We start from the raw sequence: 24,887 nt of genomic DNA, 5'->3' as shown, positions 1-24,887 counted from the left end.
ATAAATTAAGACTCAGTCATTGTGCAAAAATCATTTATTGTAGCTTTAAAAATGATGTGAGGCTAAAAAAAAACGTGGGAGAGAACAGGAAGAAAAAATCCAGCAATCCTCCTAATTTCACTGTGTGAGCTGACTGCTTCTTGATTTGCTGTTTTTGGTATTGTGTTTACAGATATGTGCAAGAATTCACATTTTTCTGTTCTTGCTTTTTTTTTTTTTTTCCCTCTCCCAGTGAAAAATAACACAAATTTAAAACAACTTTACAAGTAAATTTTGATTCATGTCATTTTAAAAATATGAGATTAGAAATATAATGATGTGAGTGCGTAAAGAACACAAGAGCTGAATACCCATTCAGCTTCTCCCATCTTCATCTGGGAGCCCACTTGAAAATACCAGGAGCTATGGGGACAAGCTAAGCAGTCACAGATGAACACATAAGAAAAAGACAATTGGAAGTTTCTGAATTAGTCAGAAAATTCTATATAGTTCCAAAGTCATGACACTGAAGAAGCTGTGATGTATTGGTTGCTGTGATGTATTGGTTGCTGTGTTGAAAGAAACTTTAAATTCTAATCTATTTAATCCTAATTTATAAAAATACTGGTCAAAAAAGCCAGTCAGTTCAACTAGGTCTCCTGCTGTCATCTGTTATCTGTCCTGCTTATTTAAACGTGCTCTTATTGAAACTGACCTGCTATTTCCTCCTATTATCCTTCCAGAGCAAAGTCATAGGGTACCTTTATGTGTTCTTTCCATTGACCCGAAACATGAGAGTCAATAGAAATGGGATGAGAGGACTTCCAGGTGAATGTTTCCTGGGGGATCTAAAAAGGAGAGGGATGCGCAAGAGGACTGCTCCTTTCCCATTACTAGCAGCTAGGCACATACATCTTGGAGACAAGATGTGTTCTCAACTATGTAACTTCTCAGCTTCCATACATAGTGGCCTTAGAGAATCACATACATGGCATCACTGCAGTTAATTGAAGTATCTCGATCTGTCTGATCAGTTCACACTAACTCAGTAAGGTGAAAACGCTCAATTAGTAAACCTGAGAATATCAAAACTTTCCAGGAAAGACAGAGACAACTACCAAAACATACTAAGGAAGTTATTTTGGTTGATACAAAAAGCCAAGCCTTCCCATAGACAAGGCTTCAGCTACAGTGCAATCTACACATTTTCATTGATCTACAAACTCTGTTATCTTACTATTTATATTTCTTAATAGCTTACATAGTCTTTTGATTTAAAGAGATTGAGAGCATTATCAAGTTTTTCTGTACATTATGACAATATATATGACTAATGGATTATGTTAAGAGTTAATGAGAAAAATAGGCTAATTTATGTCTAGGCAGAATTATTTTTGCAATAAATGTGTTTAGTTTTACAGACTTGAAAACATGACAAGAAAAGCATTGTTTATGTGAAGATTTCTAAAACTAACAGCAGTTAGATGCACATTTAAAATAAAATGATACCTAAAAGAGAATTGAAAGTACCATACAAAATAGCAAGAAAATGAAAGGTATTCATATATGGATATCTCTATTCCATGGCAACACAAGGCCTATTAAAATACTAATTTTGTAAGCCACAGAGATCACGTCTGTCAGGACACATGAAGCAATTAAATTTAATGTAATAACAAATCTAAGAATTAATTCATGAGCCTTTTCTAACATTCCACCTTTCAAAGGGCTGTATTCATGAGTACTCAAGGCCTAAATGTGATGACTAATCCAGAATTCATTGAACTATGTCCAATATCTGAAAGGAGATGAAGTTTAAAATCAGAAAACAGCACCCAAATATTCATTAAGTCCACAGAAGCACAAAATGATTTTGGTATAGATTATTTTCTAATGAATACAGAATATAGTAAATTCTCCCTGACTGCTGATTAAAACAGTAAAAACAGGTTATGTTCACTTAGTCATGAACTAATTACACAGAGTTAATCTATACTGCAATTCCAGTAGATAAGGAAAGAGAGAAGAAAAGAAGTTGTTGCAAATATCTTTCTTTTCTCCAGAACATTTCCCCTTAAAATACTATATTTATTTCCCAATCTATGGTTTTAGTGTACATGACAACAAAGATGCCAAATAACATCAGAGTAATTCAGAGTTATTTTATTTATTATTGTTTGAAAAAGAGTCAAAGTTTCAGCAAAACATATATGAACTTCAGGGTAGTAGTAAAGATGAATGAACTGTGGACAAATTCTCAAGACTAAAAAGATGGTTTTTGCCCATGAAAATAAAAGTCAGCTATGTGTTTAAAAACTCTTGCATTCAACCTTTCCTAATCTAAAATTTCTATGGCATCTAAGAGGTCATAAAATAATGATGAGAACTTTTCAAGAGGACAGTTGCCATTTCTGTTTAAAAGGCAATAGTAAATTGCTAAGCTGGGTGATTAAATATGTATTTTGAAACAATCTCCATTCGGTGGGAACTCAGACTCTCCCAGAGTTTGCCAAGAAAGATTTTTCAGGCTATCAGTAAAATCAGTGCTGAGAGCTCAACTTCCTTTCAGATCTGCCTTTCTTGAATCCAAATGAGGGCCTTGCACAACTTTCATGGGACAGTCTGTCTGTCCACACAACTGCCAACACATCAAACTTTAATGACATTGTAACAGACCATTTAAGTGCCAGTCAAAGCTTGCTCATTGAAGAGCTAAAAAGTCCTGTCTTGAGATACTCCAGGATCGTGTGTTATTTACATCACAACTGATTCACTTGCTAGCAGTACAAGACGAGAATGCATTGCATAGCCAAGTTCAAAACCATGCCACAGGACAAATACTCAGCGTAAACAGCATACATGGTTTTGTCCCTTAAACTCCTCAGTGGGCTGTAGCCCAGCTGTACACCTTTATCCTGTGACAGGCTTCACTGGCAGAAATGAAACTAACTATTTCATGGGGATGGAAGTGTTGCAAATGGACCTAACCAAGATGGGTTCAGTGGTTGAAACATAGTGATGAAGGGATTGTGACAGTAGGGGGAACAATTTGATGCCAAGGTACAGTACTAAACATCTTGAAGTGGTTGATAAGAGAAGGGGGATATCTGCCATCAGAGAGTAGATATAGCAGGATTCGATTTTCTCAACTACTTCTGCAATTCATTGCATTATGTCTCGGACATATAATGCCACTTATGACCTTCTTCAGAGGAGTAGGACTTCAGCTCTTTGCTGGAAACCTTTCCCTCATATCCCTAGGAATATTTCCATTGCTTTGAAAGTGGCAATTTCCAGACACAGATAGGTCTATTATCATTTGTCTGTAATCAAGTGTAAATTTGTTTGCCCTCCTTCCAAATAATTACTATGTTTCTATACGATAGGCAGTAGTGATATTAGATGCCATCCCTAAAAGGGCTTGCTCTGCAGTAATATAAAACATGCATGTTTGTTACTGCATGGCATGTACGTATTTTTTTCCTTGACAAGCCTTCAGTATATCAATGGCTGTTAAACATACTTGTGCCAAGAACCTGCAAGGCATTTAATTTATGGTCATTGCCTAACAGACTGTTTAAATGTTAATGAATCAGGTAGCTGAATTACACACATGAATAGCTGCATATAGTTATTTTAGACAGGCTCCAAAGGAAGAAATTACAAATGCAGCTCACCTGCCACTAATGCTAAAATGTGAAATTTGTTTCTAAGTTACATGTACATATATTCCAGCTTCAGCATCAGTAACATTTGGTAAAATTATGTGGTTGCCAAGTTAATGAATTTTGTCTTGCCTCTTTGTGTAAGCCTTTAATCCTCTGCTAAGAGGGAATTGTATGCAAGAGAAGAAAATATTTTATCCCTCACTTTCTAAGATGGAAGCTGTTCACTACAAGCAGTACAATGGGTATTAACCAAATGCTCACTTTTAATAATCTTATTGCACTGTTAGTATCACATATAGTAAGGTTCACCCTTGCAAATAGGAAGCATTCTTTGTTTCCCAATTTCAACACCTTTTAAAGCAAATCCCTAACTAGAAGGATATGTTCCTTAATCATATGGAAATGTAGAATCAATTTGTTGATGAGGGACCTCGAATAAAACTTATGAGTTTTATGGTTGATCGAACATTAAAAATATTTCTGCAGATGGCTCAGAGGTCCAGAGCAATTATGAGATTCTACAGGATTTCAATTTGAATAGCTACTTTGAGAGACAGTTTTAAAATACTGTGTATTCAATGAATGCAAACAATTGCGTTGCTTTTGTTCAAGCCAAGGAGGATTAAAAAAATAAAAATAAAATAAAAAAAATGGGGAGAAACATGGAAGTTTACTCCCTTAAAATACAATTATTTTTAATGCCTGATATAAAATAATTCAAAAACTTATAATCACAGCTGACAAAAGTAATGTACCAGATAAGTATAAAACATAAAAGCCTATTAAAGAAAAAAAAAAAAAAAAAGAGAGAGAGAGAGAAAAAAATATATTCTAGATAGACAATAGATTAATAGCAGGGTTTACTCATATTAGTCTTGGATTTGTACATGCAAATCAGGCACTTCTTCCTATCACTGAAAGTATACTTCACTATAAGCAGAATAATAATTTAAACAAAGGCCTAAGAGCAAGTACTTTATTCAGAAGGATAAAGAAATTATAAGTATTTTGTGATTGTGGTCAATAGCCCCATCTGTCCCTTAAATATCATGGATTAAAGAGATATACAGCAGAGGGAACATAAAACATACATGTCCTCTCTTCCAGGTTTTTCAATGTTTTGAAGGCTTCTGTGCTAGCAGTCATTTTTCTTTTCCATCTCCAATTCCCTCTTCTTCACATCCACTGCTTTGACATATTCTGATATTAATCTATTTCACTACATCTCAAACAATGCTGACCCTTTTGTGTTTCCTACTTTCTCACACTTTAACTATCACAATACCTCGTCCATCAGACAGTGTTTCACTATGTTCTCAACACCCATTCATGCATTTTCATGCCTATTTCATTTACAAAAAGAAAGAAGGATTGATAACACAATAATTTTCCACTAAAAGGAAAAAAGCAGCCTAATATAATTGTTAATTTACAGCTCCATCTATATACTTTTATTGGCTAATGGAGTTCTCGAATACTTTATATATATATATGAAAAGTAAGTATAGCACAGTTTCTTCAGTCATACAGTAAATAAGGCATCTGTAGTCCTAAAGAAGATAAACAATAAGCTGCTGTATTACTGATAGAGGTTGTGGACCCACAAACATTGTTACATTAGCAGTGTCAGCAGCAGCCCCATACAAGATGCCCGAGGAATTATGCTCTACTCATTCTGTTACCTTGTCAGCCTATTTAAACCCTAACTATAAAGGAAAATCTTATTTATCAGGAAACACTAGACAGTGGATTGCATCACTTTCTAGATCATACCAGGATTATAAATGTTAATAATCCATTATACCTCAGCCACATAGGATGCATTCATGTGTTAGGTACCTAGCAAATGTCTCCTCAAATAAGTACCCGTGTTTTAATCACCTGAGCAAATTTGGAAGTTCACATCAAGTCAATACTATAGCTCTTGTCACCTATGGACTGAAAATATGCACACTGAAAATTCTAGGTGCAAAACTAATTTTGAGAACTGTAGAAAATAATTTTTAAAATAAAAATCACAGTATTGTTTAACACAGATTTCTTTTCTTAACTCATGCTTAACACAGTGTGAAATTAATTCTAGTTAATTGTTTCTCATATTTCCCATCTCAATGCTTGTTAAAATGCTAAAAGGATATCATAGTCTCCACTCACTTCCTAGTGTGCCTGAATTTAAAAGAGGACAGATGAACATATGTAGAAAGAACAGACTTGCTGCAGTCAGCAGGGAGGTCAAAGGGCCCAGAGGACAGGAAGATGGAGCTCCCTTCTCAGCGGTGTACAGTGGTAAGAGCCAAAGAAGAGTGGTAACAAGATCTGCACATGTGCATGGAATTCACTTTCTCAATTTGATAAGCTTTCATCCCCACCCAGAAAGAGACACAATTCCTTCTTTGTACAACCTGTGTGAAAAAAAACCCTATCTAAACTCCACGTTCAAACTCTAAGTTTTCATATGAATAATTAAAAGAATATTGGAGGGAAGGGAGAAATTGTCACAAAGAAGGCACACCTACATATGTAGGTCACTCTGAAAGTAATGCTGCCTATTTGGAAACTGCAACAGATAAAAAGAGCATAAGAACACTATATTTATGTACAAAACAGTGTTTTGTAGCTGAATACTTGTGTTTTTCAACATAGTCACCACTATTAGCTATTCATTTTTGTCAGTAATGAGCAAGAGCCTCTATGCCATGCTTATAAAATTCTGCACCAGCAGAGATGACCCTCTGTTTCATAGCTGCTCTGACAGTGTAATTGTAGAAAAATATGCAGTACATCTTTCATTGGCCTGAACAGAAGGCACCAACTCCAGACAATACAATGGGTGTCATAGAACAGTCCAGCCAAGATTGGCAATGTGCTCCATGGTCATCATGTTGGTATGAGGCCTGGTTCTATTGCACTGGAAGAGAAATGCTGTCTTCCTCTCTGACCAGAGTCTGAGTCAGCATTGTGATGTAGTAGTCAGAGTTGATGGTTTGTCCAGCTTGCAGAAAATTAAGAAAGATCATCTATTTGCTGTCCCAAAAGACAGTGTACATTACTTGACTTGGTGAGAGCTGCATCTTAAAGTTTTTCTTCAATGGAGAATTCACATGTCACCACTCACATGTCATTTTGACTCCAGCTCCTATTTGTGACTCTGCATCTCATAATCTCTAATGATGTAATCCAGGAAATTGTCACGCTCAGCCTTTTGTTAATTCAATAGGTCCTGATAGATTTGCATTTCTGTTCCTTGTATTTGTGAGACCCATCTTGTGCAAACTTTGTGATATTCCTACCTTGCCACCATTGCTTCCAATGCACTGATGCTGATATTCAGCTGTGTACACAATGCTCTGCTTGCAATTGGCCAATTCATGCAGATAAGCTGATTGAGATGCTCTTCATTTTGCAGTGTAACAACTGTGCATGGCTGTTTGTAATGTGGCTTGTCATGTTACTCTCACCACTGCTGAAACACACCACCACCACCTCTCTGTGCTCACATCCACTGTTTGGTCTCCATAAACGTACAGGAAGTGTCAATGAATGTCAATGGGTGCCATTTTTTCTACATGAAAGGATTCAATTCCACACCTTTGCTTCAATGCACTTCCATGCCAGACACCATTTTGTCAGACTGTCTCTCTGCTGCCGTCTGTCACTTAGCAACAAGATATAACCAAATATTGATGGGAAGCTTCAACCTCTACCACCAGCATCCATATCTGGCATTATGGGCCAACATAATAAAATAGCAGGCATTATTTTTGGAGTAGCCCATGTAACACATACAAAACTTGTGAGTGCTATTATGAAATTCATGTTGGTGAACCTTTTGAAGTAAGTAACTGTACATGATGTCAGTCAAGCTGAAGAGGCATAAAAATCTGTCTTGTAAGTATATATCAATTCAGTTAAATTGTACATAGCAAATATACTTTCCCAAGGACAAATTTGCTACCTAATTTCAATCACGCTGTAATGCAATAGTAATGCCAGACAATGCTACACTCAACATTCTCACCACTTAAGACGTACCACAGATTTTTTTCACACAAGAGATATCAGTCAGAAGTATGCATGAAGCCAGACTACTTGGAGATATTTTAATGTTAAAAACATTGAAATGTCACTTCACTCTCACTTATCATCACTCACTACACTGTGTTATCAAAATCACAGAAAGGAAGCTGCTCACCTGACTATTGAATTTTGTCTCCTTATGTCCTTTTGATTCCTCACATTAACCAACAGGCAATTAAAGAAATCAGCAGAAGAGACATGTTGCAGACAGCCAACTTTCATTTCGCACTGCTGATTAATTCTGAGAGAATGAACACTACCACAAGTTTCATTTTATTGTCATATCAAATCTTCACATTTAACACTATTATGCATCTATCATTCATTCTAACATGTGTTTGTTCTTTGTACTTGACTATGTCTTAAACTTCTGTCTGCCTGCTCAGAGATACTCTTGTATTTGTTGGAAGAATACAGAATGGGCATATTTTGTATGCATGAAATTCAAGGTCCTGTATTATTCAAGTCTATATCTAACAAGACTTGTCAAATTGCAAGTCTTTAAATGCAGTACAGGCAGCCCATTTACTCACTGTAGTCAGGACATTTGACAGAACAAGTCTCTAAGCATATAAGAAAAAGAAAATAAAAAAAGAATATTTTGTGCCTGCTCAGGGAATGACTTCAACTTCCACTGCTGCTTTATCACACAGTAAAAAAAAAAGTACTGGAAACAGTCCAAATTCATGAAAATTAGGAGTGGAATCATAGTATTATTATGAGTTAAATGACCTCCTATCTTATCCTGATTGACAGAGGGACTTGGTTGATATCAAATAAGAAGGTTAGAAAGAGCACTCGGATGTTTCCATTTTACTAGCAGCAAGCAGGTCTCCAAGCCAGGACAACACTGACTTTTTTTTAAGGCCTAGTAAAACAAAAAGGCATTCTGCAAAACAGGTTAAGAATGGTGCCGTTCAAAATCAAGGTATCTCAGTACTAAGTTTCAAGAGATTGAGAAAAACTTTGAAAAGAGGTCACCTACAAATGTGACTTTCAGAAAGCTGAAAACAGAAAATTCCAGACAACACGACGCCAACAGGATGATATTCTTAAATGGGTTCACAGGTGAACAATGTATTTGTAAGACAAGTAACTTGCAAGGTAAAACCATTGAGAATGAAAACAGGAAAGGTTTAAATAATGAATTATTTTATGTTAATCAGGTTTTAATCAGGAAATGTGATATTTTGAATGAAATAAAGACTCTGATTGATAAACAATGACTTTTTTTTATTAGTAGCTCATTAGTTAATTTGTTAGTATTTTCGCATTTTAAAATAAAGAAAAAAGGCGACAAAGCAGCTTCAAAAAGCTGTTCTCATTCAAATTCATACATTTTAATAGAGACATACTGCATGTAGGAAACAGGATTACACGTTACCACCACTTGCTAGGCTGAATTTTGAAAAAAAAGCAATAATTCAAATAACATTTAAGAGTTCTGCTGGATAATAAACTTGACATGAACTTGCAATGGAGCAGTTCAGACAGGAAATCAAGTGCAATCAGTAAGTGAGAAATTACACAAAGGATTAGAGAGATGAAACATCTTTGCATATGGGAAAACCATTACTGGAAAGCAATGTTTATCTCTGCTAACTACTACTTGAAAAGGCTGTTGACAAACAGGAAAGTCTGCAGAATAGAGGAAAAGAAAAGGTTATGACAAAAGATGCCTCATTAAACTCATTCTTTTAAATGAAGAGGATATCAAGAGACATCTTGCAAATGCTTTATAAACTGATAATGAGAGAAAAGATGTCATTTAACAATATCATTTAATTATCAACAGACAACATCTAGAGGCTGGAATCTGAAGGCAGATCAAATCAAATTGGAAATAAAACAAACATATTTAACATTAATAGTAATCAATCATTAGAACAGTTTACCTAAAGATGTGATGGATTATCTATCATTTGACATATTTACTACCAAGTGTAACGTTATCCATCTTCGAATTAAAAAGGAGGTCAAACAAGGCATGCAAGTCAAACACAGAGGATATGGACTCTGTCTGGCAAAACTTTTAGGGATCTCAGTGTATTAGCTGAAGGACATGAGATTCCTGTGTAACATGCTGCAACAAGAAACTACACATGACCATCAACTTTGTAAGCAGGACACAAAATAGAAAAATTGAACTACTACCTCTATATTTCTTATTGCTGCCATGGCACTGCAGTGCTTCATCAAAATGGCAAATTAGAGAGTTTAGAGAAGTCATGTAAAATTTGTGAATTATATTAAACTCATAAACATTTCAAACAAAAATGGCACAATTCTGTACTGAGATTAAAAAAGAATTAGAATACTGCATTACACAATAAGTGAAAATAAATGCTTGTGAAAGACTATGTTATTTCAAAGTGATAGCCCTCTGAAAGTTAAGCAAATGCACATGGTGGAATTCCATCTCAAGGGGGTCAGATAAATTGCTTTTGACATCCCTATCAGGTTTTATTAAAAAAAACAAACAAACACCAAATTAACAAAAAAAAAAAAAAGCAGAAAAAAAAAAAGAAAACAGCCCACTATTTAAAAAAATAAAGTTGACAAAAAAGTTGACAGAATCTCAGAATTTTTTACAATTAGCTGAAAACCTTTTGTCAAAATATTCTTATTGATGACATGTTTCTGAAGTAAGAGTAAAAATTTATCACTGATCAAATCATAAAGTTTCCAACCACAAAATTGGAAACTGTGGATATTTATCAGTAGATTTGAAAATATTTTTTATAAGAAAACATATTTGTAAAATAAAGACAGCAGGTGCCATTAAAAAGTCAACCTCTGCTCAAGGGTCACTTAAGAGATAGCTGCTTTGCAGAATTTATTTCCTTAGAAAGAGATCAGATTCATTGCACTTATAAACTTGTATCTCAGTAGTATTTTGCACTTCCAGATGCAGTCCAGTGAGCCAGCAGAAGCTCAAAAACTCTAGTCTCAATCATGTCTAGGTCAGGCAGCAGTATGCCCAGCCTCTCGTGGGATTTTTCATTGTGCATATATGTATATATTGGCTGGAGCTGGTCACAGCAGCAAAGACCAATTGGCCCTCTATGGACCCCAACAATTTCAACTTTCTATTAAAAGTGACAAAATAGACAAGGAAGTGTGCCCTTGAGAAATTCAGCATTTTGTGCTGAAGAACTTAAAACATTACAAGTTGTGCCTTATTTAACATGTAATTAGTTCCAGGTTTGAAAGTAATGATTCATTACACTTTGCACACGTTTAGATAAACCTGGCTTGTTTTTTGCTTCTCTCTCAATATTTAATGAAATATAAAGTAATTGAAATTGCATAATTTCAGGTTTTCTTGTGAATGTCTTGGAAAAAATTCCTTTTTCTGTTATCCATATCAAGATTGAGATGACCTATGACTCAGTAGGGTTTAAGGAAAGTCAGTTCAGGGACATTCTAACACATGGCCCAAATATGACTGCCTAAGAGGTAAATATTATCAGTTATTTCAGGTGAATGATTACTATGATTATAAATGAAATATACATTGAGGCTGAAACTACCATCATGAAAGAGGATGATGTGCCAATAAATTAGGGAAAAATTTACAGAGTCCTACTTTCCCAGTTACAAACAGGTTAAAAAAAAAAAAAAAAAAGATTTAAACATATTTCAATACAACAGAACAGACATTGCATTCATTTTTCAATATTTTGTCACCAACTTTATGAAGATTAATTTAGAAAGAATAAGATACTAAAATTCATAAATTCATGAGCAAAAATAACTCACAAGCTCTGATTGTCCTAGCATAGCAAATGATAGAGACACAGTACTTTTATTTGCAAGGTGTAAACAAGATATCCCTTTCCTTTGCAACAGCATAAGGAGAGCATAGCAGACTACATGTTGAGGTTTGGTTTTTAAAATGAAATCAAGCAAAAAAACCAACTGAGTAGTGTGTTTCACTGGGAAGAAATGCAGCAGCTCTCTTGTATTTGTGCCCTATGTGAGTTTGGGCAGCATTAGACATTCATAATTGGGGTTAATATGTGGTATTAACAGATGAGGCACTTTATTGTGCAGCCATTTTGCTCATGTACCTACAAAAATATATTAGAAAGATCTAGTTTTAACCACATGTATTTCAAATTATAACTTTGGCACACTTCTCACAGATGCATCTATTTTCAACCAAAGCACGGAATCTCATGACAGTCTGGATGATTTATCTGCTCATCAGTGAGCTCTGTATACACTGAACACCTGTAGTTAGTAAAATATACAATAAATTGCCTTTAGGTTTTTTTTTTAAATGTGTGTGTATTTGGAGACTGTCAGAAGGGTCAGCAAGCAATAGATGAACATAAAACACCCTATTTGAAATTTGTAATAAGACTTCTAAAATGACAGGAAAAAGACATTCACAAAAACTATTTACCATTGTCTCTGAAACAATTGTTCCAAGTTTTTTTAGAAAATTATGCAATGAGTGAACGAGTGCTTGTCAAATCATCTTCTAATTAAATGCATAAATTTGTTCCTGTTTTAAAAATGGCCACATATTCCATCTGCCCATGCAAAATGCTTAAGTATTTTCAGCCAATTTCCCAAGTAAAGCTGTACAATCATCTCATGCAGCACACTTCACTGTTACAAGGGCCACGATTATAAAGCAACTTACTCAAAGCCACTGAACTATTACCTTTCTTTGTCCTTTCTATACAACTCTGATGTGAACATTTCAAAATGAGAAAAGTTCAGATCATGTATTATTTTTACAGAAGGATTACTTTTCTTTTTTTTCTTTTTTCATTTTTTTTCCTCAATAAAGAACTGGATTCATTTCATTGGTGGCTCTGAATACAGTCAAGGAACTTTTTTTCCCTGTCCTTTTTCTAAATAGGAAACTGGTCAGGGAAGGAACAGATCTGGTCCAAGTTACTTTGTACTACACAGAGTCATAGAATTGGCTTGCCTTGGAAGGGATCGTAAAGACACAGTTCCAAAACCCCCTGCTATGAGTAGGGTTGACATCCACCAGATCAGACTGCTCAAAGCCACATACAACCAGCAGTGAACGCTTCCAGCAATGGGGCACCCATACCTTCTCTGGGCAGCATATGTCACTGTACTTTGTGTAATCCTGAAGCTTCTTCAGTGCCCCAGGATGCTCAGCCTAAAAATTCAAACTGATTCAAAGTCCTTATTTAGGAGGACTGTGAATCCTACCACTTTCTCATCTGGATTTATTTTTTACAAACATTTTTCTCTTACTAGGTGCAGTTGCAACAACTCTTCAGAAAGTGTTTTTCCATAGGAGCCATCACTTCAGCTGCAGATCCTTCACTTATTGATGCTGTAAAAGCTAGAAAAGCACAGAAACTTCATCTGCCTGTTGAAAACTTCAGGAAGCACATCTGGCAGAGAGGCAGTAATGGCTGGTCCCAGCTGGTCTGGCCATTTACAGAGTATCATCTGGAGAAAAACAAACAAGCAATCAAAAGAAGAACCAAGGAAAATCTGAAAAGGAATCTGCAAAAGAAAAATCATTTTTAATGTGATGCCAAATGAACTCTGGTGCTGTGTGTAAGGATGAAAAACAATTATAGAAAGCCTTGAACACCCTGCTGAATCACTGAGGGTTCTTCTCAGCCAGCTGGGAAGAAGTGTTGGTCTGAACTGTTTCCAGATGCTGGTCTGAAATCATGTTGGCACCATAGGCCAGCACCTTAGGGAAAATCCTTTAAAATTCTGCCCCAGTTCTGTTTTGTTTTGTTTTATTTTTTACATATTAACCCAGTTGCAGTGAAAGTCTAAACTCAAAATTTCTCAGTGGAAAACAGGGAAATGACAGAGTGGATTAGTTTCACAGAAGGCTCCTCTGGACATCAATCACTCTGAATGCCACTGCTGAACAGCAACAGCAAGCTGCTCAGGAACATGCCCAGTCAAGTACTGAATATCCTCAAGGATGCAGACTCCACAACCTCTCCTGGCATCCTGCTTCGGTGTCCAGCATTCACTCCCACTGCAAAAGACTCCATCAGAGTCATTGAAGTAAAAAAAATATTGAGCTGATCAGCTGCAAGTTGTCTTCTATAAGAAGAACTGATTCACTCTCCCAGCTCCAATAGAGCTCAATACAAATATGGCTCAACCAGCCAAAGCTATCCAGCGGCTTGTTACACGGGAATAATTAGAGGCTCCTGTAAAATCTCTTTCTTCTGATTTCAGAACCATGTTGTACAGAAGATGGTATCAAGAATAAGATTTAGTTTTCCCAGGTATTGCTTAGGAAAGATTAAGATGTAGAGCTGGAAGAACTTATAAGTAATCTACTATTCAAACAGAATAATACAGTAGATTGCTTCATTTAATATAATTTTTAATGAATTTTGCAAAATGTTACATAGCAAAAATGTAAACCTACATGCAGCAAATCTACCGTCCTCAGCTATTTTTCTTTAAATAAGCATTTGCTTTACTAATCTAGAACAAATATTTCCTATTATGTTTCATTGGCCAAACATACTTCAAACTTTTATCTTGCTGAGACAACTGTTCTCTGTCTTACAATACTTGTTGATTGGTCAGAAGGCAATTTCTCAGGTACAAACTATTAGGTAGACAAATTGTTGACAAAAAAGACTGGGATGTAGGGTGGCAGACTGCAGAGGGCACAACAGAATGAGAAACAGATAGGCAGTGTAACCTGCCAACTGGCAAGTTTCTGAAGCGTGAAGGTTGGTCTCACACTCATTCTGACACTCAGTGCTGGAAATCCAAATGCTTAGCTGTGAGGTCATCATTTGCCAGGAGTAGCAGTTAGCCTTCCAATTCAGATTCACAGCACTAGTATAAAGAGGTGGAACAGCCCAAAGAGATGAATTCTTCCAACACTACTAAGAGATAGGGAAGGAAGTGATTCAGAATAACAACAAATAACAACTGAAGCAAAGAAAGATGGGAGGAGATATTTGCATCTGTGGTGACCTCCAGTCTGTATTAAAGGAAAGAGAGAAACCAGTGATGAAAAACGTATACTTTTTTTTTCTTTTTCTAACAGAATAGTAACATTCTGCAGAATTATCATAGTCTGATGTATTTGATACAAAACCACATGAGATAAATTCAGAATAGATATAAGGTACCTCTTTAGCAAAATGGCTGTGATCTTAAACAGGGAGCTACTAGTTTTCATAAGCATGTTTCCAAGTTCATTAGAGCTGATGGGAGTTCAGCCATCAGGTCCAGAAAGCAGTGTTGGATTTTGTCATGAACTGAGTTAGCTTGCTTACTGTGTTAGATAATGACAATCAAATGAAATAAATTACAAGCAAAATTGTACAATTTATCAAATATATATGGCAAAAACCACAGGTTTATTTTAAAAGAGAAGGTAATCAATCAGTATTGGTCAGACACTTCTCTGTGAAACGATGCCTACTTGTTGCAGTTTAGGAGCTAGCTCAGAATATTTTTGATGTAACCAGCACTGGCTAGTTATTGGAAGTTACACACTTGTCTGTGGAAGTCTAAGAGATGAACAAACTGATGTTTCCTAACAGGTAAGATTCTACTTTGGGATAACTAATTTATAAGGTGCAGATAAAGGACATTATAACAGGAAGCTCTTCCAGACAGTGCTTTTTTTATTTTTTATTTTTTATTTTATTTTATTTTATTTTTAATTTTCTTACGTATTTTGCAACACATCCTTCTCTAGATGTGTAGTGTATATATATAGTGTATAGTAATAATTGTACACAGATAACTTGGTCAGTAAATTGCCTACATGTGCCTGAGATAAAGGGTTAATCTAATTTAAGACCAAAAGAAAAGTGCAAAAATTGGCACCTAAAAAATGATGGGGGAAGAAAAGGTCGGGGATTTTTATAAAGGTCCCTTGAACGATGTGAGGAAAAAATATCTTCACAGGAAGTGAAAATGTAGAAAAACTACCCTACGAACATCAAGTGAGATAGAAGAATCTCACCATTCCAATGCTTTCTGTATATTTCTAAGGGTTGAAATATCTAATAAGCAAGTAATTAACCTAGCATTGCAGTTGTCTGTCCAAGAATACTGCTGTATCATTAAGACTGCTGTATCGTTAAGAAGGGCAACAATTAATATTTCCTACCACGCATCTGCAGAGTTTCTACTCTCCTTTTAGTGAATCTATCACTTACTAAGCCATGTAGCCACAGGGGTTGGACTCATTTCTTGAGGTCCCTTCCACCATCTGTGATTCCGTGATTTAGTTCTGATTTATTAGCAGGAGAAAACCTGACTCCCAGGCAGCTGAGGTGAAGGTGGGTACTTGAGCTGGCATTTTCCAGCAATTCTGTTAAATCAAACATAGTCTGTCCAAGTTTCCAAAGTTTTTTTCCTGCTTTTAGCATCCTGAAGCAGCCGCTAAAAAGCTTTTTCCCTGCTTTTGTCATGTCCCCTACTACTGGCTATCCAGTTCAACAAAACAGGCAGAGCTGATTTAACAACCAAAAGGAGTTACCATCTCTGCATTTCTCCTGCTTGCATGGTTCTGCTCTTTTCTCCAGCTGCACTAGCTCTGCTTGTACTCAGCAGATTCTTTGCTGATTCAATTTGATTCATTAAGCCAACAGAAAAATATTTCCTTCTTTCTGCTTGGCTTATTTTTTGTCAGCCCAGTAACCTGAATTGGCTTGTCAAAGGGTCAGGCAGTGCCAGAGCCGACTGAGTAAAGTGGCAGGAGTACACTGCTGGGAGCAAGAAAACAGCCCTTTCAAGAGGAGTAAGCTTTTAGACCACTTCAGCCATCTCCTCCCATGGTACCCACACAGATGCTAAGCTCCAAATCATAAGCAGGAACAGCCTTAAACCACGTAGTACCAATCTTACAGCAGTATATGTGGAGCTGAACAGCTGCAGCTGTGGGGTCCATAGAACCGCAGATGCAGAACTCCTAACTCATCTCAGTGCCAGTTACTTTTGTGGGTGAGGCAAAACCCTCATATGTAAACACAGAGAAAAGAAATCCATAATGACAGCTAATCTTTGCTGACCATCTCTGTGTATGAGCTCAAGCTTCAAGTTAATTCAATTTGGTTGAGTCTTCTTTTATTTAAACAGCATTTTCATTTGCTGGGGCTTAGGTCATGAGCATAAACAGTTACCACAAACCTCCTGACACGCAAAAGTTTGCTTGTGAATTCAAACCCACATTTTTTGTCTTCCCCTCACCCCAATTTTGTCACCACCTTTCTCTGCTCTAGTTATTACCTATTTTTGTGGCTGTTTCTCTGCTACCCTTCATCTCCTTCCCTGACTTATAGCATGCAGAATATGTATTTATTAGCATTGTGTCTGCCATAGGCCACATACCCAAAGGCAGAAGTGACATAAAATATCTAGTAAAGCTGGGCAAATATTTTTGGTTGGAACTTTTCCCAAAAACTAGCCTCGCTCAGTGTTAGGCAATCCACATTTATTCATCACTACTTTCAACTGACTGCACTTTACACTGTGAGAAGGATATCTAAATAAACATGCAATGGAACCTGAAAAGAAAATAAGTCTTCTTCTACTGCGGTAACAGTGAGCTTGATTCTAATCTGTGCACTTATTTTAAGCTGCTATAACTTTATACAGAAAACAATGCTAGCTGATATACAGCAAGATTTTTCTGCAGGATGAGCCATAGCTACTGAGTAGGCCACTAGCTGTTTTATTTGCGTGGATGCTCATTAAATGAGGAAACTTGAACAGGAGAAAAAAAAAATCCTGGGCATTAAATATGCTGACAAGTTACAGAAGTCACTGTATCTCAAGTAACTAAGCTGTAAAAGAAAGCAAAGTGCAAACTTTCTTTGCAGAAGGCAAACACCATATCACCAGAACTGAAATCTAACACATTTAATATAAAAACTAAAAAGCCATAATATGGTTGAGAAGTAAATACTGTCACTCAGTTGAAATTAAAATCCAGAAGTGGGAGTCACTTATGTGGATGGAGATTGTTCCATTGAGAACTCGTAAGTAACAACTTGGGCTTGATCAGTCATTTTTTGTAACTTCTCGTTTCTAGTAGATATAGATCTTGCAGTTCCTAGGCCTTATACAGACACAGCACACCTTGAGACAACATAAATGCTGGTACTGGATGCTAAAGCTCAGGAATAGGAACAATACACCAGTAACAAATGGTTAAATTGCTCTGCAAAGATACTGTTTTTTCTCAGTTTTACCTTTCTTTACAAATGAATTTACTATTGCCTCTAGTTCAATCATTCTGCATAGCTCTGCAGCACTTGAAAGCTTGACAGATGCTGTATGGAAAATATAGAAATACACAGAAACAAGGTGATGACCCCCGAGCTTGTTACTTGACTACAAAACAGACCCACGCAAGAGCTACAAATAACAGCACAGGGATTACAGACCGATAACAGCACACTCGCTCACATGTGACATGGATGCTGATCAAAACCAGGTCTCCAGACATCGTGATGCAAAGCCTGATTGTGCCTGTTACATTTCCTCAAGCTGTAAATTAGAGTGATAGGTTTTCTTTTCCACTATATGATCTGCAGCAGGTGCCAACATGCCTAACCTCTGACTAACAGCCAGAGGCTTAGGCTCCTACCTAAAACATCCAGCTCCCTCAATTCTAAAGAATTTTTCCTGCTTGATTTTGTTTGCTTTTGTTCTTCTTTTTAAGCTTTCCACCGGCTGTGATAGCCAGGTGGCTAGAGACAAGCAGCTGAGATGCTTTGCTTTTCCCTGGCCAGTCATTTATTCCATTCCTCCTCTTTTTGCCAGGAGCTGGAGATAGTGAATGCAGTTTGTAGGAAAATTGCTCTTGTGTGGTTTTTCCTCCCAAGTTTGACCTCAGCTGAAGGCAGCTCTTCATCAGTGAGAAAACAGGAGGCATGACACAATATACTTTAAGTAAAATAGGTGTTTGGGGCTGGAAATCTTTATTTGAAGCAAAACAAATCCAGCTCAAGATGCTGAGAAGTGTAATTTATTTGCCTTTAATAACAGAGCAACATACAGCTGAAGACAGGGTGGGGAACAGAGGAAAAAAATCACAGGCATTTCAGTTTCAGCTGATAAGCAGAAATGTGCAGGTGCTGTACATTAGATGACCTTCCCTACGTGGGTCACCATACATCAGTGCACTGTTAGCAGCCTTACCTAGGGCAGCTTGATGCCTCTCATTTCTCATGTCTTCATACAGGAATGATTACAATACCTAAGTATGTATAGGTTAGCTTACAGACTACTGAGCAGGGAAATAAATCTACAAGTATTTGAAAGGTGTAAAACCTATCAAGGGAGAAGAATTATTTATCACAGTGATGGAATTAATTTAATATGAAAGCAACATAGTGGAAAGTCAAATCTTCCCAGTAGTGGTCATAGTTTCTCTCCTCACAGTATCCCTGTGACTTTCTCAAGAATAAGAGGATGTAATGTCGGTACATTTGCTGTTCATTCCAGATATAGCATATAAAGAGGTTATGGTGATATGACATTTGTGCTTGTGTATGCATGCCTGTATGGCATGGACTTCTTTCGTCTTGACAACAGATGTTAAGTGACTTGTAAATGATGTTGCTGATTTAGAGCACCCCATAGTTCGAACTTGCTTTTATAGAACTGAGGTTCTGCTGCTGCCTGGAAATACCTGTGACTAGACAGCAAATATCTTTTCTTTGAGATGTATGAATGTGCTCCCTATTAACAGCCTGAAAACTTGTACTTCCACCTTTAAACAATGCTATTTAACTAGTCCACTTTGTTAATGTGAATACATAGAAATAAACTTCATTTCCAACAACTCAAAATATAGGATTTCTAAGTGGACAAAGCTTGAACTCATAGTTCTGTTTTGATTTTGTTACTTAGGACTCTAATGTGAAGGGAATTTAAACAACTATATTTTTATTTAGACTAAGTGTTCACATCTGCTGGAGGAGCAATAAAGAAGAAGTACTAATTCAGAAGTAGATGTTAATAAAGATTAAGAAACACAGCTGAAATTCGTCACAGAATTGGTATTCATGCAGGCATAATAAAAGTTAAATTTCATGCAACAGATGTGATGTAGAACCAGGACCTGAAGGTGCCCTGGCTGGTCTATTTCCTAACAAAGGAATAGGAAAATTTCTCTTAAAGAAATATCTGTTGTCCTTCACACTGCATGTTATGTGGCTATCCAGGACAGAACCCTCACATCTCAGTACTTACCAGGAAGAATAAAGCCCACAAAAACATACAGTCTTTTGTTGTTGTTGTTGTTTAAGCCATTACAGTAACCTAAAATGTAGCTGAACCTGAAAGAATGCAGTATCTTAAATTGTTATTATGAAGCAGTAGGGTACTTTCATACAAAAGAATGCATCTGACTTTTTTCCTTTAAATGCCTGTTCTCCATTCATTTTCTGTGCATTTACCTCTCTGGTATTTTTGCGCAGCTCTGTAGCAGCCTGTCTGCCCCACCCCGAGGGACTTGTGAGGCATGACACTGGGCTCCAACCTCACCGACTGAAAAGCGCCTTTGTTTGCCTGTAAGTATCCTGCCTGGAAGCTGTAATGTTTTACCACTGATCTCTGTCCCTCTGTCCCAGCAAGTGCAGCCGTAATGCTTCCTTCCCTTTTCCTGGAAATAAAAAATAGATATAAAGCGAACTTAATACATTTCTTAAAAATAAAAACCTGGAAACGCTATCATGTGTGAGGGCTGCTCCAAAAATCATGCATTCTATTTTATTATGTTGGCCCACAGTGTCAGAGGCAGATGGTGGTGGTATGGCAGCAGAGGGTGAACCTTCCTGACAATATCCTGTACATTTTGTTGCCATGTGACAAATGGCAGCAGAGGGGCAATCTGCTAAAATAGCATCTGACATGGAAGTGTATGAAGCAAAGGTGTGGCACTGAATTCCTCTATGCAGGAAAAGATGGCATCCATTGACATTCATCGATATCTGCTGAATGTTTATGGATGTGAGCACAGTGAGGTGGTGGGTGGTGCATTTCAGCAGTGGCAACAGAAACTTGAAAGACAAGCCACATTCTGGATGGCAGTGCACAGCTGTCACACTACAAAATGAAGAGCATCTTGATCAGCTCATACATGTAACCCAGCAGACTACGACTTTAGTCTGGGAACTTTGTGCAGAGCTGAATATCATCTTCAGTGTGCTGGAAACAATGGTGGCAACATTGGATACCACATAGTTTGCACCGGGAGGGTCCCACAAATCCTCACGCAGGAACAGAAAGAACACTGTATGCAAGTTTGTCAGGACCTAATGAACCAATACAAGGCTTAAGGTGCCAGATTCCTAGACTGCATCATCAGAGGTGATGAGATGTGGAGTCATAAATATGAGCTGGAGTGAAAACAACAGTCCACGGAGCACTAATGTGAATTCCCCATCAAAGAAAAAATTCAAGACATAGCTTTCAGCAGGTCAAATGATGTATACTGTCTTATGGGATAGCAAAGGGGTGTTTCTGCTTGATTTTCTGGAAATCAGACAAACTATCAACTCTGACCACTACATCACAATGCTGACTAAGCTGAAAGCTCAAACATCCATAGTCAGGGGAGAGAATATATCCCTTCTTTTGCAACACTATAGCATCTGGCCCCATACCAGTTTGAAGACTGAGGAGCACATTGCCAATCTTGGCTGGACTGTCCTCTGACACCCACTGTATCATCTGTATTTGCTGCTTTTGAGACTTTCATTTGTTTGAGTCAATGAAAGATGTACTGCGTGGGCAACCCTTCCCTAGCAATGAAGCCATCATAGTGTCTGTGAAATAGAGGGTGGCCTCTTTTGTTTCAAATTTTTGTGAGCACAGCATGGTGCTCATCACTGACAAAAATGCATAGCTAGTGGTGGTGATTGTTAAAAAATAATGTTTTGTAGCAGAGAATTTGCTCTATCAAATAGCATTATTGTGCTCCTTGTAGCTGCTGTAATTTCCATGGAAACAGATAGGAGACATTTGAACAACCTACGTGCTATTGAGTCTAACACACTGTCTGATAAATTGAGCAAGCTAGGTACCATCTATAGGAAATCTGTTTATTGTGGTTATTTCTATAAAGAAGGATGGCTTACCATTGTAGAGAAAGCTACTAAAAACTGTGGAGAAAACATTCTGAACTTGCAATGACCTGCAAATCTTCCAGACTGGCATCACTAGAATTAAGCTTCCAGACCTGGTAGAGGTTTCCTGGATATTTCTGAGCAACTCATTTATCAGCATTTCTGTTGTCACTCTTGAGAAACTTTCAAGCCCTTTTTTCTGCCTAGAAAAAATAGAATTTATGTTCAGCTGCTACCAGAGGAAGTGTAGGATCAGCTGGGGCCTCAAGCAAGTACTCTGCTGGTGACAATAATGACACTTGACCACGAATAACAGACCAATTTCTGTTTAGTGCATTTAAGAAATAATCCTATATGCAGTTAGAAGGTGTTTAGACAGAATACTGAATGTTCACAAATATGTTTGTGAATCCTGGCAGTTTCAGGAATTTGCAGTGAATGTCATTGCCTTCCTATTCATTATAGTCTGTTTGCCAGTCTTATCTTACTGTCTGCAAAGTTTGACAGTCATCAGACAGAAAAAAACAATCAGACATTGCCAGAAGTAAAAAGGTGAGGTGAACAGTTCAGAAACAAATTGCAGTCTGGCCAATTTGCTAAGTCTGAAATATTTAGCAAATTACTTACCAATACCAAATGTATTCTCAGTTTGTGGAAAGGGTTTGGAAATTATTCCAGAGTAAACAAAAGAAAAGCTGAAATTTCAAACATTTCTTTGGTTTGACAACTATACTTTGAGCAACTCTTGCCATAAGTAATTACAGATGTCTCAAGAAAAACAAAAGTCACTCTTGTTGCAGTTTCTTTATTGTTTTTACTCAGTTCTTTTATAACAAAATGAAAAATATAAATTTGTCCACTGGTTTATTAGATAACTTGAGCTTTGATCCTGACTTTCAGTTCAAGATTGGTCTTGAATAAGTCATTTAACCCCCTGTACCTCACTTTGGCCGAATAGCAGGGCATATTCCATGTTCAAGTGACATCTGTAGAGACTTATAAAGTCCTCAGAAATAAAATAGAGACAACAGTTACAAGTTGCAATAGTAGAAATTCCAGGTAAATGTATAGAAAAAAAAAAAGTTTACATATGAGTGACAGAATGCCAAAAGATTCTTTGGGAACACCAACCATTGAGATTTTCAGTAACTACCTGGAAAGCCCTGCACATTAGCCCTGCAGAGCCCAGCCTAACTATGAAGCTAGCCCTGCTTTGGGGACAAGGATGGATTAGATAGCCTCAAAAGGATCCATTCCTATCTGCATTTTTCCACCTTTAAGAATTTAGCATTGTAATAAAGCTTTCTTTGTTGTTGATTCTCTGTGTCATGACTAGATTTATTGCCCTAGAATGTGTCTGTTGAACAACAATAAAAGAAATATGAACCTAGATGATTCATGAATACCAAAAGAAGAAGTAAGCTTAAGAATTTAAAGAAAATTATGTCTCTGCAGTCACTGCCATGTAATGGCTGTTGCTGATATTCTCTATATACCCAGCCAATCCCACTGTTAGTTCTCTTGGTTACAACTTTCTTTCAGTCACCTTGGTTTCTATCGGAGAAAAGATTCTAAAGCGATAGGAAGCTTGGGGAAGTAATCAATAATACTAGTTAAGAAAAAATGGCCAAAGAAGTTTTGTAAGTATTGCTCAGAAGAAAGACAGCCTGGAGAATCACTCGTATTTCTCACTCCTGTTGTTCACAACAGGTCTCTCTAGCATCTGATTTCTGTTTGCTGATAAAAAAAAGCCTGCCATCAAACAGAACACAGACTAAAACTTATGTCTAATGGACCCCATAGACTTGACACTTTACAACTTATGACTGAGAAACAGTGTTGCTGTTTTTCAGGCATCTTTAGTCAGAGGTGTGCTCTGCAATAACCTACCTGTGGCTTTTGCCTGGGACTGAGCTGCTCCCATCTCTGGATCCCATTCCTCAGTCACAAATGACTCCATGCACTGCAAGGCCAACTGCCTCACATTGCCTGTGGGAATTCTGAGGGGCTGGAAGCTGTGACTTGGCTCTTTACATAGACTTTCTGACTAACAGGAATTACCTCATTGTGCTTACTGCATTCCTCACTACCCTGGGAAGTTCCCATCAGATCTGTGGTCATCTCAGATAGACAGTGATGGAGTTTAAGGAGGCAGGCCTAAAAGCAGCTACCTGAAAACAGAATCCTAGGGAAAAAAAAAAAAAAAAGAAAAAGAAAAAAAAAAAGTAATCAACCTGCAATTTCTCTGTTTCATTTCTCTCCCACAAAATGGTTGCTTACATAAAGGTCTCTTCTGTGTGAGAATAGAGCTCATTATGAAAAATAGCAGGAGGAATCCTTATCCTATCCCTTATGTAATGCCAAATAAGCACGTTGATACAGTGATGTGAAGGGGCTATTTTCTTCAACATCTCATATGAATGATCAATACCAGCTACAGTAAATCTGAAAGACAACACCCAGACACTCTTTCATCCTTGGAAGACTATTTCATTTATAGGCCAGCCTCTTCAGGATGTATCTTCAGTTCTCTCAAATCTGTAGTCCTTCCTCAACACTGACAGTGGGACTAAAGGTTCTTCCTACATGCTCCCATTGGAATAGTAGATTAGGCAGGTGACTTTCTTCCCAGATGAAATACAGTTTACATGAATAAAACCATTTTTTGCCTCTCAGCTAGTGTACCTTGAGGTAGAAGGTGTAGAAACACCTACACTCAGTTGAGCTTGAACTGATTTACACGAATGTGAGGGATTTTAAAAATCAACAACTTCACAAAGGAGCAAAGATAGGCAGCTCACCTATCAAGTATGTTTACAAGGTGATAGATCTTCCTCTCATTGGGAAATCATCCTGATTCTCAGACTGAATTTACAACCTTCTGAGGTCGAGAAATTCCAGATTTGCTTTTTTTTTTGGTTTTTCCTTAAGTACAACTTTCCTTCATTCATGGAAATGACAGGCAGAGACACAGTCCGTTTTCTTCATTGTATCTACTACATATTGTGCTGATAATTATGTAAACTGAAAATTCCATATATGTGTTTTCTCCTTTACCTCTCACATACGTAAAACT

General features: G+C 37.1%; 1 long non-coding RNA gene across 1 annotated transcript; it reads right to left on the bottom strand.

The window, feature by feature from the left end:
* Positions 1–8,973: 8,973 nt before the first annotated feature.
* On the bottom strand, positions 8,974–24,252 carry LOC146545085 (uncharacterized). The gene is made up of 3 exons (XR_014881597.1): positions 23,702–24,252; positions 20,141–20,346; positions 8,974–13,172 (listed from the first exon to the last, which is right to left on the bottom strand). It is a non-coding gene; the product is annotated as an uncharacterized LOC146545085 (long non-coding RNA).
* Between the last annotated feature and the right edge of the window lie 635 nt (positions 24,253–24,887).

This window comes from Meleagris gallopavo, chromosome 2 (assembly GCF_905368555.1).
Source record: "Meleagris gallopavo chromosome 2, MGAL_WU_HG_1.1, whole genome shotgun sequence".
NCBI lineage: Eukaryota > Metazoa > Chordata > Aves > Galliformes > Phasianidae > Meleagris > Meleagris gallopavo.
Note: the sequence above shows the minus strand (reverse complement) of the source record. Positions and strands in the feature narration are given on the sequence as shown.